The sequence below is a fragment of the Phascolarctos cinereus genome, unplaced genomic scaffold (genome assembly GCF_003287225.1).
Source record: "Phascolarctos cinereus isolate Bilbo 61053 unplaced genomic scaffold, phaCin_HiC Scaffold_2;HRSCAF=192, whole genome shotgun sequence".
NCBI classification, from domain to species: domain Eukaryota; kingdom Metazoa; phylum Chordata; class Mammalia; order Diprotodontia; family Phascolarctidae; genus Phascolarctos; species Phascolarctos cinereus.
The window spans coordinates 299,676,465-299,692,609 of NW_027555625.1; the positions used below are offsets into that span (position 1 = coordinate 299,676,465).

General features: G+C 37.8%; 1 protein-coding gene and 1 non-coding gene across 4 annotated transcripts in view; one reads left to right on the forward strand and one right to left on the reverse strand.

Moving 5' to 3' along the window:
• Nucleotides 1-16,145, forward strand: part of NR6A1 (nuclear receptor subfamily 6 group A member 1) — a 281,799-nt gene that overhangs the window by 166,643 nt on the left and 99,011 nt on the right. The window lies entirely within an intron of this gene.
• On the reverse strand, nucleotides 13,198-13,303 carry LOC144456000 (U6 spliceosomal RNA). The gene has a single exon (XR_013484911.1). It is a non-coding gene; the product is annotated as a U6 spliceosomal RNA (small nuclear RNA).

Here is a 16,145-nt window from a genome sequence, read left to right on the forward strand (position 1 = left end):
TCAGACATTTAACACTTACTAGCTATATGACCCTGGGCAAGTCAATTAACCCCGACTGCCTCACTAAAAAAAAAAATACCATTATCACATTTGTTCCTCTGTAATATTCTATACTAATTGAGTACATGATATTTTGGAATGGCAGGAAAAATCCTAGATTAGGAATTAAAGTCTTTGCAACACTTTGATGCTATTGTAGAGTTATTAACTAGCCAAATTTCAATATTGTTGTGACCCAGAGAATAGGGAGGCCAGAGGAGAGGGGTAACCCCCAGTTGTTGGAGCAATCAGAACACACAAATGTATTAAGTTCTTCATTTTATATGGGTTCTGTTCATGGTGCTTCAAAACATTTACAATTGTACATCAAAGATCACAGATCACCATCACAGATATAGTAATAATGAAAAAGTTTGAAATATTGTGAGAATTACCAAAATGTGACACAGAGACATGACGTAAGATCGTGCCATTGGAAAAATGGTGCTGATAGACTTACTTTGTGCAAGGTTGCCACAAAACCTTCAATTTGTAAAAAATACAGTATCTTCAAATTTCAGTAAAGTGAAACAATAAAATGAGGTGTGTCTGTAAATGAGGGGTTTGTTCTTGATGATCTTTAAACCCCCATCTAGCTCTAACATTCTTTGTTTAACTTTGTCTCCCCAAGTCTCTTTCTTCCTGCTTAAAATTTTTCAGTGGTGATTTTGGGGGGATAGTTATTTATCTTTTTCCTACAGACCCATATAAATATTTTCTTTCTTTTTTTAAATTAATTTTTTAATCAAGAATCTGTCCTCTTTCCACCCCACTCCCATTCCTACCTCTCCTGGCAGAAAAAAAAAAAAGGGAAACAAAACCGCTATTACAAACATGGATGGATAGTCAAACAAAACAAATTCCTGTATTGGCCATGTCCAAACAAAAAATGGCCCAATCTGTACTTTGAAGCCATCACTTTTTTTTTTTTAATCAGGAGGTGGATAGGATATTTCATCACAAATCGCCAGGAGTCATAGTTGTTCACTGCATTGATCAGAATTCCTAAGTCTTTCAAAGTTATTTGACTTTACTGTATTGTTGTATAAATTTTTTTTTCTGGTTCTGCTCACTTTACTTTGTATCAGTTTATGTAAGTCTTTCAATATTTCTTTAAAACCATTCCTTTCCTCATTTCTTTTTTTTTTTAAAGGCAGTTGGGGTTAAGTGACTTGCCCATGGTCACACAGCTAGGAAGTGTGAAGTGTTTGATCTGAGGTCGGATTTGAACTCAGGTCCTCCTGACTTCAGGGCCAGTGCTGTATCTATTGCGCCACCTAGCTGCCCCTCTTTCATCATTTCTTACAGAACAATAGTATTGCATCACATTTGTGTACAATAATTGTCTAGCCATCCTCCAATTGATGGACATTCCCTCAATTTCCAATTCCTTGCCACTGCAAAAAAGCTGCTATGAATATTTTTGTGTATTCTTATGGTCTGTTTTGCTTAGGACTCATCCCTCCTTCAATCTGTCTTTCCTCTTATTCTCTCCTTTCCCTTTCCCTTTTCCTCTTTCCCCTGTTTCCTTATTGAATGATTTTTCTGTGCCCAACTGTGTATATGTGTATATTCTTCTCTGCTTTCACCAGTTCAAATAAGAGATTAAAATGTCACTTGCTCTCCACACTCCTTTCCTCCTTACATAAAGTTCTACTTGTGCACACTGATTATGTGAGATAATTTTACCCATTCTCTCTCTTTTGCCTCTCTAGTGTCTTTCTTTACACCCTCCTCCTCCTTGCTTTCTTCCGTTCTTCTTTTAAGGTCATCAAAACATCATGTAACCACTCCCAGGCTTTCTGTATAATTAGATTCACTCTCCCCTCATGATGATAGAGTTCTGAGGGGACACAGCTATCATCTCCCCATATTAGATTGCAAGTAGTTTATCCTTATTTAGTCCCTTATGATTGTTCATGTTTACCTTTTTATGTTTCTTATGACTCCTTTGTTTATACTTCAGAGTTTCTGGTCTTTTGCATGGAAGTTCTCTATTTCACTAAACATCTATTTCTCACTCTATTTCTCCCCTGCCACTGGTAGCATTACACTAACTTTTACTGAGCAAGTCATTCTTTGTTGCAAACTTTTGTCTTTTGCCTTTTGAAATATTTTATTCCAGCATCTTCTTTTGTTTATCACAGAGGCTGCCAGATCTTGTGTGATCATGACTCTAGTTCTCTGGTACTTGATCTCCTTTCTGGATGTTTGTATAATTTTTTTTTCTTTTATGTGGAATCTCTGGATTTTGGCTATAATGTTCCTAGCAGTTTTCATTTGGGGATTTCTTTAGATTCTTTCTATTTATACTTTGCCCTCTGATTCTAAGAGATATGGGCAATTTTCTTTTATGGTTTCTTGAATTAAAATGTCTAGGGTTTTTTTTTTGTCATTGTTTCTTATAGTCTAGTAATCTTAATTTTTTTTCCTTGATCTGTTTGCTAGATCAGTTGTTTTTGCTATGAGATACCTTACATTTTCAGTCTTGACTTTTTAAAAAAAATATATTTCTTGTTGTCTTTTGGAGTAATTGGCTTCAATGTGATAGGTACATTCTAATTTTGGGGGAGTTTTTTGCTTAGGCAAGGTTTTGTGCTTCTTTTGCCAAGCTGTTAATTTTCTTTCTAATTTTTTCCTACCTCTCCTTTCTTTTCCATTTTTCTCCTCTAGCACTGTCATTTCATTTAGAAATTTTTTTTCCCACTCTTGCTACATCTCTTTTAGGAATTCTAGTTAAACCTCTAGCTAAGCTGTATTTTTCTTTGAGGTTTTGCTTGCAGATGTTTTGGAGCTAGGTGGAGGAAGGGTAATAATCAAACTTTCCCCAGCATGTGGCCACTTTGGGAGTATTGAAAGCTTGCCAGTCCCTAGCCTGAGCTTGGAAAACATGGTACTCAGTACCCCAAGAAAGCAGATAGGATCAGCAGAGTAATTTCCTCTGTAAGTATCCAGAGTCTGGTCCTAACATAAAGTCCAAAGTCAAGAAGTGGGCTGGAATAATGAACAGATAAACGAAAAAAAGAAACCCTGCCATGAAAAGCTATTATAGTGACAGAGATGCTTAAGACATAAAACCAGAAGTAGAGATTAGCATCCTGGTTAGGTATGTGTTATCTTCCTACAGCTAGGTTATAAACTCCTTATGGACTGGAGTAATTTCACTTTTGTGTTTGTATTCCTAGTACCTAGCACAGTGCTAGGCAAATAGTAGGTAAAATGCCTACAGATTGATAGTTAACCAATTCACAACTCCCCTTATAAATTTTACTTTTGTATAAAAGATTATGTCAGTTTATCTATTCTGTACTCTCCCTTACAAATCTTGCTAATCTTTCTGTAATTTTTATGTCACTTTCACTCTTTTAATCTTATCTTAACATAGGTTGATAACATATAAATTGCTATATAAATCTCAGCTAGTCTTGTACTGCCACAGTTTGCTCTATGACCTTGAACTAGTCATTTCTCCTTCTGCACTTAGTTTCCTCCTGTGAAAAATAAAGGGGTTGGAGTAGGTGATCTTTTGGATTTCTAGCTTCCAGCTCTTAACATTTTGATTTAGCCTCTGAGACTAGTTTATTTATAGATTCTTGTATACTTCTAGGTTTCTGGTTTTCTATTTTACTAACAGAACCACAGTAAGAGTCCCTGAATCTCTAATGTAGATAAATTTGTATTCCTTCTGCAGCCAAGGATTCTCAGGCAGCCCAGCTCCTGTGAGTTCTGTTTTATCTTTTGCAAATGTTATGTCATTTTTCTTTTTTGCCTTTCCCTGTCCATCCCTTTTCTTGTCAGTTTGTAGAATGCTGCCCTCTACTGTTAAGCAAGGATCCCAATTAACAAATATTTCCCCCTGGAGTTAATAGAATGACCTTTATCTTGCATGAGCTTCAGGAGACTTTTGGCCTGGCACCGTAAGTCAGTCACTTGGTGTTCTTGGGGAAATTACTTCCTACCTCTTTGGACTTTAGTGTCTTCCTGTGTAAACTGAGAGGGTAGGGTGATTTCCAGTGCCTCATCCAGCTCTAACATTCCATGTTCTAAAGTAATGTCCACCTCTTAACATTATATCTAATACAGTGGGGCAAGGAGCCAGGAGGTTAATGTTTTTTGACTGGATTGTAAAAATCTTTTGGGATTTTTGGTTCTGTCAACCAGTGTGTTGGCTGTGTATCTTGGCTTTGTGTCATCTACAAATTTGATAGTCATGTCATTTGTACCTGCATCCAAGTCATTGGTAAGTTGCATAGAAGACTGCCCCCATCCTTATAATCCAGAGATGTTTGGAGAAGGATGACACTTGTTCTTGAAACAATACAGTTTGTCTTTTCCCACATTCAAGACACCTTGGAGGCAATGTGGTATAGTAGAAAGAACATTGGATTTTGGAGCCAGAACACTGGGTTCAAATTTGGTCAATTCCCAATCTTCTGAACCTCAATTTTCTCATCTATAAAATTAATTTCACAGGTTTTTCCATGAGTTGCTGCCCCTTCACTCCTCACCCCCAGCCCCATTATCTCCTGGTTACATTCTGTAATGATGAGGCACTTTTTTTCCCCATTTTTCCCCCCTAATTGGGTTTTAAAAGGTTTTTTTAACATTTTTTAAAGTCTTGAGTTCCAAGTTCTCTTCCCTACCCCCTCTTATCCATTAAGAAGGCAAGCAGTGTGACATCAATTATACATATGAGGTCATGTAAAACATTTCCATATTAGCTATGTTTCCTAAAAAAAGGCAAGAAAAAATAATGAAAGTAAGAAAAAGTATGCTTCGATCTGCACTCAGAGTTCATCAGTTCTCTCTCTGGAGGTGTATAGTATTTGTCATTATGTGAGCCACCCATCAACTAGGCTGGTCCTTAAATGAAAAACGCGGTTTGTAATCAGGCCTATCCTTAAAGCTTTTCCATTTTGACGTGTAACCTGTCAGAGGCTGTGCTTCTCTGACGTAGCCTGTGAGAGTTCATTGTCGTTCCATACCATGGTGAGACATTGGAAGGTTTTAGTGGAAGAGGGAGGATATACACAAGAATGTAAAATTATTCAGTGGCCACCTAGGAAGGATGTTAGACTTGAAGCATATCTGAAGAGGACATGGAGTCATGCCAGACAAAGATTGGTTGATGAGAATAGGGATATTTAGCTTAGAGAAGAAAAGACTTGGGGAGTTTCATGATAGCTGTCTTCACTTATCTGTAATGTTGTGGTGCAGAAGAGGAAGAAGTAGACCCTTTGGCCTAGAGGGGGAAGGTTTGACAAGGGGATGAAAACAGATTTTTGCCTGACAGGAAGAACAAGATTCTTAACAGTTTGATGTGAGCTATTTCATGAAGTAGGGAGCTCTCCAGTTGATGAGGGCATTCTTGTTTTAGGCACAGTTTTGACTACATAAAATAAACATGGTGGACTCATTCAGTATTCAGGAATCACTTACCTACAAGGGTAGATCTACAACATCTTTTTTTCAAAAGGAGATGTTACAAACTAACAGCAATCAACAAAACAGGCCCATAAATTCATAGAGTAGAATATTAGATTTTAAACAGAATTTTTACTCATTTTAAATTTAAATTTTTTTCAATTAAAAATCTGTTTCTTTTCCTTTCTCCTCCCTCCTCCCCATTGACTTATTTTTAAAAAAGCCTTATAATAAAAATGGTTGTTAAGCAAAGCAAATTCTCCCATTGGCTTTTTCTGCACCTTGAATTTATCATCTTTCTCTCAGGAGGTAGGTGGGTAGTATGTTTCATCATTGGTCTTCTGGAATCATGGCTGGTCATATCACTGACCAGAGTTCTTGAATATTTCAAACTTGCTTGTCCTTATAATGCTGTTATTACATACATTATTTTTCTCGTTCTGCTTGTTTCAGTCAGCATCACTTGATACAGTTCTTCCCAGTTTTTTTTAAACTATTTCATCATTTCTTATAGTACAATAGTATTCTATCACATTCATAAATCATAAGTTGTGATTTTTTCAGTCATTCCCCAATTGATAGACATACCCTTAATTTCTAGTTCTTTCCCACTAAAAAGAAACTACTATAAATATTTTTGCACATATAGGTCCTTTTCCTCCTCCTTTGATCTTTTTGGGTATTGCTGGATAAAAGGATATGGACATATTAGTAACTTTGAGAGCCTAGTTTCAGATTGCTTTCTAGAATAGCTGGACCATTTCACTCCACTAGCAGTGAATTAGTAATGTGCCTGTTTTCCAGTAGTCCCTCCAATATTCATCATTTTCCTTTCTTTTCCTTTTTGCAACTTTGCCGATCTTATGTCTCTCAGTGGTACTTAAAGAGTTCCCTTAATTTACATTTCTCTAATTATTATTGATTTGGAGCTTTTTTTGTGGTTGTTAATAGCTTGGATTTCTTCTTTGAAAACTGCCTCTTTTCACCATATATATATATTGGAGAATGGCTCTTATTTTTATAAATTTTATAAATTTGAATTAAATTCTCTTTATAAGAGAAACTTAGAATATATTCTTCCATGCTTGCCTGTTTACTTTCTGATTTTAACTGCATTGGTTTTGTTTGGGCAAAATCTTTTTAATTTTGTCTAATCAAAATTGTCCATTTTATCTTTCAGTACATGTAACATTAAAACACGCACTGTTAGATCTGAAAGAGATCTCAATGCATAAAAAGTTTAAATATAAAGCATAGAATAGTGGTTCTGTACAAGAAAACAGTTCAGTAAAACTCCTCATTTTAATATAGTGAAGTTTCCCTGTTGCTGTGATGACTATGATGACTAAGACTGTGATCCCAGTTAAAGGTCTGTAATTAACCTGTAATGCCTAAACTTGAAAACCAGATTTCATTGTTTGTATCTGTAAGAGGAGTAAAAAGTAGCCACAAATTTGCTCAGGTATCAGCTGAAACTGCAAACAAATAAGGTCTGGATTCTTTCTACAGCTTTCCAAATGCATAGGACAATTACTAGAATCCAAAGACTAAGGCTTCTCAAAGTTAAATCTTTTTGATGATCAGTGGACACTGTCCAGAAGACCTATGATCAAATCCTGGTTTTGCCACTTTCTAGTTATTTGATCATAAGAAGTCAGTTCCTGCCCTTGTGCTCATTTTTGACATCTCTGATATTTTTATATTTCCACAAGATTTTGAAGAAATTGTTCTGTAGATCAAAAAGCACTATAGAAATGAAAGTTTTTAACGTTTGAAACCAAGTGGCATATTATAGAGTATTTTCAATTCAACAACAATTTATTAAACTCCTGCTGTGTGCAATGTGACTGACGCCATTACTGCCCTTAGAAGAGTTTTTAAGGGTGGATATACTATGTATACCAGAAGGCATGTGATAAAAGTAAAAGAGAGGTACATACAAAGTACTGTAAGATGGACAGCTCACATCTAGCTTGGGTTAGGGGAGGAGAAAAGGGTGTGCTTCCTGGAAAAAGGACCTGAGCTGGATTTTCAAAGTATAAAAGAAATTGTAGTAGAAAAGAATGAAGAGGAAGTGTGCTCTAAGTTTAGAAGGTAACATGAGCCAATTCATAAAGAAAGGAAAGGTAAAATTATAGTCCCTCTTGTGAATCTGAAAGGTATGTTGTTCGTGAAGGGGCCAGATTGTAGGCCTTCAATGGCAGGTCAGGAGTTTAAAAAGGAGATGTGGCTTTTCTTTTAAGAGCAGGCTTATGGTCCTCTTCTCTTAACATCATCCCTCTTTTCACTCCCAGATTACATTTTAGGATCATAGAATTTAGCACTGGAAGAGATTTTAGAGGTTCTCAGAGGAGCCTTGTAGAACTACAGATAGTTCTTGTTTTACATTAAAGTTCTGTTATATGAATTCAACTTTATGTAAAGAATTCTGAAAGAAATCTGCATTCCCAAAAAACAACTATGTTAGCTTTACTGTATATATAGTACTGTGCACGCTTTCTCCACTCCTGCTCTTCAGCTTAGTGCTCTGTAGCACCCCCCACCTCCCCTTCCACAAAACAAAACAAAACAAAACTTTAAAAAAGCCCCTCCAAGTGAAAGCAAAAGAGCTGGTACACAGAGATGGTGCCACCCCTAGAAAAGGGGGATGAGGACTATTGGCTTGAGACCTCCATCAGGAGGAGACCTTTGCTCCATCTACCCACACCTGTGTCATTTCTCTTCTGTCCATAGTGCTGTCTTTTCACACACACACACACACACACACACCCTCTTTCTCTACCCCCCCTCCCATCTCTGGTGTCCTTTAACTGTGTGTCAGCCACCTCCGTCCATAGGCTTGGCCCCCTTCCTCTCTTCCTCCTTCATCCCTTCTGTAGGCAAATTCACATTATGTAAAATTACTTTATGTAGAGATATGTAGAAGGTCATAAATGGAGAGCTGTCTTTACTTTGCATCAGATGGTCTACCTTATAAATTGAACTCTGAAGGATGTAGAATGGCAGGACCAGGAATCCATTTTAATCCTTTGTTCAACTCCCACATTTTATAGATGAGGAAACTGAGGCACAGAAAGGAGAAGCAACATGCTCAAGTGACACAGGCGTTAATGAGTAGAAAAGAGATTTGAAACAAGATCCTGACTCCAAATCTTGTGCATATGTTTACTCCCTTTATCTTAAAAACAGTATTTCTGAGTTCTTCACCTATCTCGATTTTTGGTTGCCTTTGAGGATACAGTGGCTGCTTCCTCCCTTGCAATTTGTACATCAGTTAAGCCAGATAGACTCTGGTTTATGATCTTGTGGGTATGTGTGATGCAACTACAAAGCCATATTAGCTTTATTCTAAACATTGTATTCTGAATTTATTAATCAGTGGGTGATTAGTTGAGTGTTGTCTGGTGAAGTTTCAAGAACAGCTTAGGGAAAGTTCTGGTTTCTCAGCAGACTTTGCAAAGCTGACCATTACTTTCCTTCCCATGCTCTTCAATTCAGCCAAGCCAAGCTGCCCTCTTTGCTACATGATGTTCTGTCTTGGCCCACCTCACCCCCCAAGTCCTTTTGCACAGGCTGTCCCACTTGACTAGAATGCTCTCTCTTCTTACCCCTACCTCTTGGATTTCCTTGGTCCCCTTTCAGGCCCGGCCTAAATTCCATCTCCTTCAAAAGACTTTTCCTGATTCCCCTAGTCCAGAGGTTCTCAACTTTTTTGTGTCATGAATCCCTTTGACAGTCTTGGGAAGTGTAATGAGCCCTTCTCAAGAGCAATTTTTCTGAATACATAAAATATATAGTATAAAGGAAACCCAGTATATTGAAATATAATAATCAAAATACTAAAAAAAATTCAAGAATCCCAGGAATTCTGCACTCTCATCACTATTTATTTTGTATGTTCTTCGCTGTGGACATGATGACTAGGAAACTCACTTTTGTATTTGTATCTCCAGTGTTTAACTGAGTTTCAGTAATATAGTGGGTGCTTCATAAATGCTTGATGATTGTCATCTGAGTGAATACCCCATAGATTTTTAGACTAGTAAGACTGTATTTACTAGAAGGAAGCCAAGGGCATAGTAGAAAGAACTGAAGCTTAGAAATCAGGAGTTCCAGCTTCTAGCTCTGTCTTGCCTCTGATTTGCTGTGCAGCATTGTACAAGCCACTTCCTTCTCTTGATTTTTGTTTCTCTTTTTAGCTCCAAAACCTTGACTTCCATTATACACCCAACACCCTGCACCATTCCTGGCACAAAACAGATGTCTAACAGGCTCATTGGCTTGCTTGACAGAAGTCCTGCGATGCTGTGACCCTGGATTCAAGTCCTAATTGTGATACTTTTAGCTGTGTGACCTTGGACATTTCATTTACCTTCTATGAACCACTGTCTAATCTTCTGTAAAAGAGAAGTGATAGTATTTTTATCAGCTTATTTATAGGGACATAGAATAGAGGGCTTGGAAGAACCTTAGAAGGATGGCCTAGTCAATGCTTCCTAAGCAAAGGGCCACAAAGGTTTAATAAACAGATACATGTTAGAAGACTGTGTTAGAAACAGGAGGGAGGGGCAGACACTCAAAACAGAAAGTCTCTGCTTTGAGAAAGTTTATATTAAACTGTTGTAAGAAAAGCATTTTATAGGAATTTGATCATGTAGAGTGTTATTGTATTATTTAATGTTATATATGATGATGGATTAATAATATCAATTATCATTATTAAGCCATATGCCATAATAAGCTTAAAATGCATATGTGACCTGAATGTAAATAGTCACACCATAAAAGAGAAAACATAGTTTTTATAGCTATGACAAGGTGAGAGGACCCTTAAGGAACAGAGGAGTTCATAAAAGAGAAAATGGAAAAATTTGACTTTAGTCAACAGGCATTTTTAAGCTTTTACAATGTGTATTGTGCTAAGCACTAGGGATACAAATCATAGTTCCAGCCCTTTAAAACAAAAAAATTAAAAGCTTTTGCATGAATAAAATTAATGCAGAGAAAGTTATGAGAAATGGGAAAATATTTGCATCAAGTATCAACCAAAATATGATATCCAGAATATATGGGGAATGGAGATGATAAGTAATATACCAAGAGACATTTCCCAGTAAGTACGTGTTTAAAAGGATGTGAACATAATTTATAAAAAGGGAGGGAAAAAAAAGGGAATAGGCATTTGCATTGCACCTACTATTTGCTAGGCACTGTGCTAAGTAAGTTCTTTTACAAACAGTCAGTTTGAGCCTCAAAATATCCAAGTGAGATAGGTACTATTTTTATCCCCATTTTAAAGTTGAGGAAACGAGGCAAACAGAGGTTCTAAATGACTTGCCCAGAGCCACATTGTAAGTGTCTCAAGCTAGATTTGAATTCAGATCTTCCTGAACTTAGGCCCAGCACTCTATCTACTGTACCATATAGCTGCCCAAGAAAAATTGCAAGGTAAAAGTACCCACATGCTCAAAACACCAAAAATAAAAGAAATACCCGTTAAAACAACTCTGAGACTTCACCTCTCTCAACATACAAATTGGCAAAGATGACCAAAAAAAAGAATAGTTGATGTTAAGGGGTGCTGTGGGAAGGCAGCACATTGATAACACCACACCATTGGTAGAATTGTGAATTGGTTCCAGCATTTTGGTTTTCAATTTGAAATTATACAAGATCAGATTATATTAGATAAGGCATTTATTAAGCATTTACTGTGTGCCAAGCATTGTGCTAAGTGTTGGGAATACAGCTATGAGTCAAATGAAAGACAGTCCCCACCCTGAAGGAGCTTACATTCTGTAGGGAGAAGACAACACAGAAAAGGGAGCTGAAAAGGAAGAAAGGGGAGGTAAAAATCTGTGGGAGGGCCCACAGGGGCTGGGGCATCTTCACTGTCAGGAGCCAGCTGGAATGGAGATGGAGTCTGTAGACATCAGGATGGGAGCCAGGTTAGAAGTGAGCATGAATGGCTTGGGCACTTCTTTAGGTGCCTCATGGGGCAGGAATACCCAGGCAGGGCAGGGAGATATAATGATGTGGTTGTTGCCTGAACTCATTCTCTCTCACCACACATAGCCAATCAGTTTCCAAATCTTGTTGTTTCTATAGCCATGAAGCTCTCACATCAGGGCCCTTTCTCTTTACTCACAATTACCACCTTAGTTCAGACCTTTATCACCTCTCAGCCAGATTATTGCAACTGCCTCCTAATTGACCTCCCTACCTTAAATTGCTCCCCACTCCAGTCCATCAGACACACTGCGCTGCCAAAGTGATTTTCCTTAAGTGCAGATCTGACTATATCACTCCGCTATTCTGTCAGCTCCAGTGGCTCCCTGTGACTTATAGGATCAGATATAAACTCCTCTGCTTATCTTTTAAACCTCTTTACAACCGCACCCCAACCTATCTTTCCAGCCTTATTGTATGTTGGTCTCTCCCTAGCATTCTGAGATCCAGCCCAACTATCCTTTTTTTCTGTTATCCATTATATGTCCTATCTCCATCCCTTTGTACTGGCCGTCTCCCATCCCTGGAATGTGATTCCTCTTAATCTCCACCTCACAGAATCCCTCTCTTCCTTCAAAATGGAATTCAAGCGCCACCTTCTCCATGACCTCTTTTTTGATGCTACCTGACTGCTGGTGCCTTCCCCCTCAAACTACCATTTATCTTTAACTTTATGTTCTAATTATTTATTCTTTATATAAACTTCTTAGAAGTAGTGATTATTTCATTCTTTCTATTTATATCCTCAGCACTTAGCACAGCACCTGATGTCGTAGGTGTTTAATATGTGCTTGTTTATTGACTAGGTCCATCAAACAAGAACATCTATTGTCTACTTCAGGTCTTCCTACCACTGTACAGACTTTCATGCACTCTTTTTTAAAATCAATCTTAGAATCCCTTTCTTCCTTTAAAGCTCAGCTCAAGCGTCCTCATTCTGTACCACCCTTCCTACCCCCACCCCAAGTACTTCCTTTTCCAAAATAATTAACCTTGAATTTTACTTTATATTTATTTCATATATATTTATATGAAAGATAGATCTAGTTATAGGAGTACTTGTTTCTCCCACAGAGTGTAAGCTCTTTGAAGTTAGAAATTGGTGGTGGTTGTTTTGTCTTTGTATCCCCAGTGTTCGCATAAAATGTTTATTGCTTAATTGATAATGTGGCTAGCATGTTTGCTGTGGTGTTATGGTCATTCTGCTAAACTAATATGATAGTATGGGGAAAGAAATGTAGTAGAATTCAAGAGTTCAAAGGAACCTTAGTCTAGAGAACTCCAAAACATAGGACATAGGATGCTGGAACTGGAAGAGACCTCAGAGATCATCTAATCTTACCTCCTTATTATACGGATGAAAAAATCAAGGTTTAGTAAAAGAAATGAATTGCTCAAGGTCACAAGCCTAACAAGTGTTAAAATAAGGACTTGAACTCCAGGCTTGGGTCCATTCTGTAGACTGAATAAGCTTGACCTCCCCAGGCCTGGTACCTCTTAACTACCTCCTGCCATCCAGTGAAAATGCACCTAGGTTTCATGCCTAGAAGCTGAATCAGTGTGAATAATGCTAACGAATATGCTAAGACTGGAGGCCCAGCTAGCTAGTGGTATTTGTATTACTGAGACTTTTAGGAGAAAATTCCTGACTGTACCAGAAGGGATTTTAGGTAAATGGTGAGGAGAGGGAATCTGGAAAGAAGCTTTGCTTGTCAAACCCATAGGTGACTTTTAAAATTTTTCACAAATATGCATGTCATTCTTGCACAGGGGCCATGCTAATCTTCTCATATTGTTCCAATTTTAGTGTATGTGCTGCTGACACAAACACTATAGATGACTTTTTAAAGAAATTGTTATTGCTGTGTTATTTTTACAATACCTTTATTTCCAAGTATCCCTCCTCTATCCAGTAAACCATGGTAACAAAAAATTAAAAAAAGGAAGGGAGTGGGGGGAGCTGTTCTATATAAGTAACCAACATATCAACCAATTCTAACAGTATATGTAGTGTTTTCTACATCTGCATTTCTGCAAAGAATAAAGGGAAATGTATTTTTTCACCTTTTATTGTGGCCAAGATTGGTCATTATAATTATAAAGTTCTTTTTTCTTTTAATTCAAATTGACATTACTGTATATGTCGGGTTTTTGCTTCTACTTAGGTTGTATCAATTCATATAAAACTTTCTAGAATTGGTTGACTTCTGAGCAGTTCCCTGTTTCTCAACCAGTTCCCACTCTATTCTCACTATCATTCTTTTATCTAGATAATGGTTCACATATTAAAGACTGTTAAGGGCAAGCAGCTAGGTGGCGCCAAAGTGCCCAAGGTGCCAGGCCTGGAGTCGGGAAGACTGACTTAACTTCCTGGGTTCAAATCCAGCCTAAGACGCTTACTAGCTGTGTGACCCTCGGCAAGTCACTTAACCCTATTTGCCTCTGTTTCCTCATTTGTAAAATGAGAAGGAAATGGCAAACCGCTCTAGTATCTTTGCCAAGAAAACCCCAAATGAGGTCATGAAGAGTCAGACATGAATGAACAACAAAATAAAACAATGTTAGAACTAGAAGGGACTTTGGAGATCAGGAAATCTAAAGCCTCTCCTTTTAGAGATGAGACAATTGAGGACCCATAAAGGTAAAGTAACTCACTTAAGATTATGCAGTTGCCCACAGTGGCCCAGGTTTTCCAAACTTCTAATCTAGGGCTGTTTTTACTGCGTCAGACTTGCTCTTCCATGTGTTTTTTCTTTAATAGAGTTATCTATTGAAGAAGATAAGGAAATCTTGAGAGTACCAGTTGTCATTTTGAGTAAGTTGCTGTAGTTCCTAAGATGGTATGACTTGGTGCTGACTCAGCTGTCAGTGATGTTAAATGGTTTTATTTAACCGTCCATAGGACTGAAGAGAGCCATATGTAAGGTTAGAGTCAGGTCAGTAGTAAATATCACTACAATTCTCCTCTGCTACTCTCAAATTATTACTTGATTAAAAGACAGTTGAAGTTACTCATGTTTATCTGTTTGCACATAATTTCTAAAATCTCTTTCAGCACTTATATTCCTATATTTTATGGTCTAATAGCCCTTTCAGCTCTAATATTCAGTGTTCCAAGGTCCCTTCCAGTTCTAACATTCTGAATTCTCTCTTTAGCATTTTTATTTCAAAGCAGAAGGAAAATAATAAGAGTTTTCCCTCAAAACCATTTTAACTCACTTCTTCCCACTGCTTTCTAACTGGCTATGTTCTTTGTTTGCTTTTCATTATGGTTTCTCCTCTGGAGTAGAATCCAGGATATGATACACTGAATCCAACTGGCTCTCTAATCTTCTATAGTTTTTGGCATGGGATGCCAATTTTTACCTGGAAATATTGTATTAATCAAGAGTCTGGGTTGGTGGGAATCATCCTTAAATCAAAATAAACTTTCCATAGATACCTTGTAATCCAATAATAATAATTTTTATTTATACAGCACTTCTCAAGTTATGTGGGATTTTCATATTCATCTCATTTGGTTATCATAGAAGTCCTGGGAAGGTAGGTGGTGGGCCTATTATCATATTCATTTTATTGGCAAAGAAGCTGGGGGGTATTGGTTGTTGCTTTTACTCACACAAGTCAGACACAAGACTTCAGCCCAGGCCTTCTAATTCTCTGTCCTGTGCTTTTTCTATCCTACTACCCTACCTGCAAATTCCAGTTCATAGGCTTATAGAATTTTAGAGTAGGAAGGAACTTGCCCTTCATTTTGTCTCTTTTTCTCCTCAACCTTGTCTAGAGTCGAAGAACAAAATAAAGCATTTCACCAGGATATGCCTCTCCTCACACCCTGGCCCTTCCACTAGGCCTGACTGACTGTCACCTTGGGCTATTCTCAGATTTGCTGAAAACAGTAGTTGCCTGCCCCTGGCAGGGAGACCAAGCTAACTGGACCTTACTGGAAGTGTTTTGTGATGTCTGGTCACTTACTGACGTGGGTCAGGTCAGTAGCATTGCCCCCAAAGTGACAGCTGTGATTGATGAAGCAGAAGCACCTGCTGAGCTGGGGGCAGGGCTTCTTATCAAGGAATAGATTCCTCTTTTTAGCAGAAAAGTTTTGTGGGGAGTGGTTTGACCACTCTGATTGGTGGTAGAAGGCAGGACATGTGCATGGGTGATGGTAGCTAAGCTAGTGGCAGGGCAGAGAGTATAACCTCTCATCCTTAGGCTCATGGAGCATTTGAAGAGACCTTAAAGCAGAATGTTAGACCAGGAAAAAGCCCCGAGAGATCAGTTTCTTGTAGGTGAGGAAACAGGCTCAGAAATAGAAAGTGACTTGCCCCATGCCACAGCTAGGACCACAACTTAGTCTGTTGTTCTCTCTACTATATTATTTTGCTTTTCCCTGCTTACCTCCCAAGTCATCAAGTGTGCATCCCAGCCTGAAAAAAAAAGTTAGGAAAGACTGCTTTATAATATTCTCTACTTGGTAGAAGAACATCATTGTATAAGAAAAAGTACCCTGTTCTTGAAGTCAAATAATCTGGATTTGACTCTGAAAAAGCTCTGCCACTTTATCAGCCATGTGACTTTGGTAAGGCCATTTACTGTCTTTGGATCTCAGTTTCTAGTTTCCTCCTTTTTATAAAAATGGTAGTTATACTTGCACTGCCTGTCTTTTATATGTA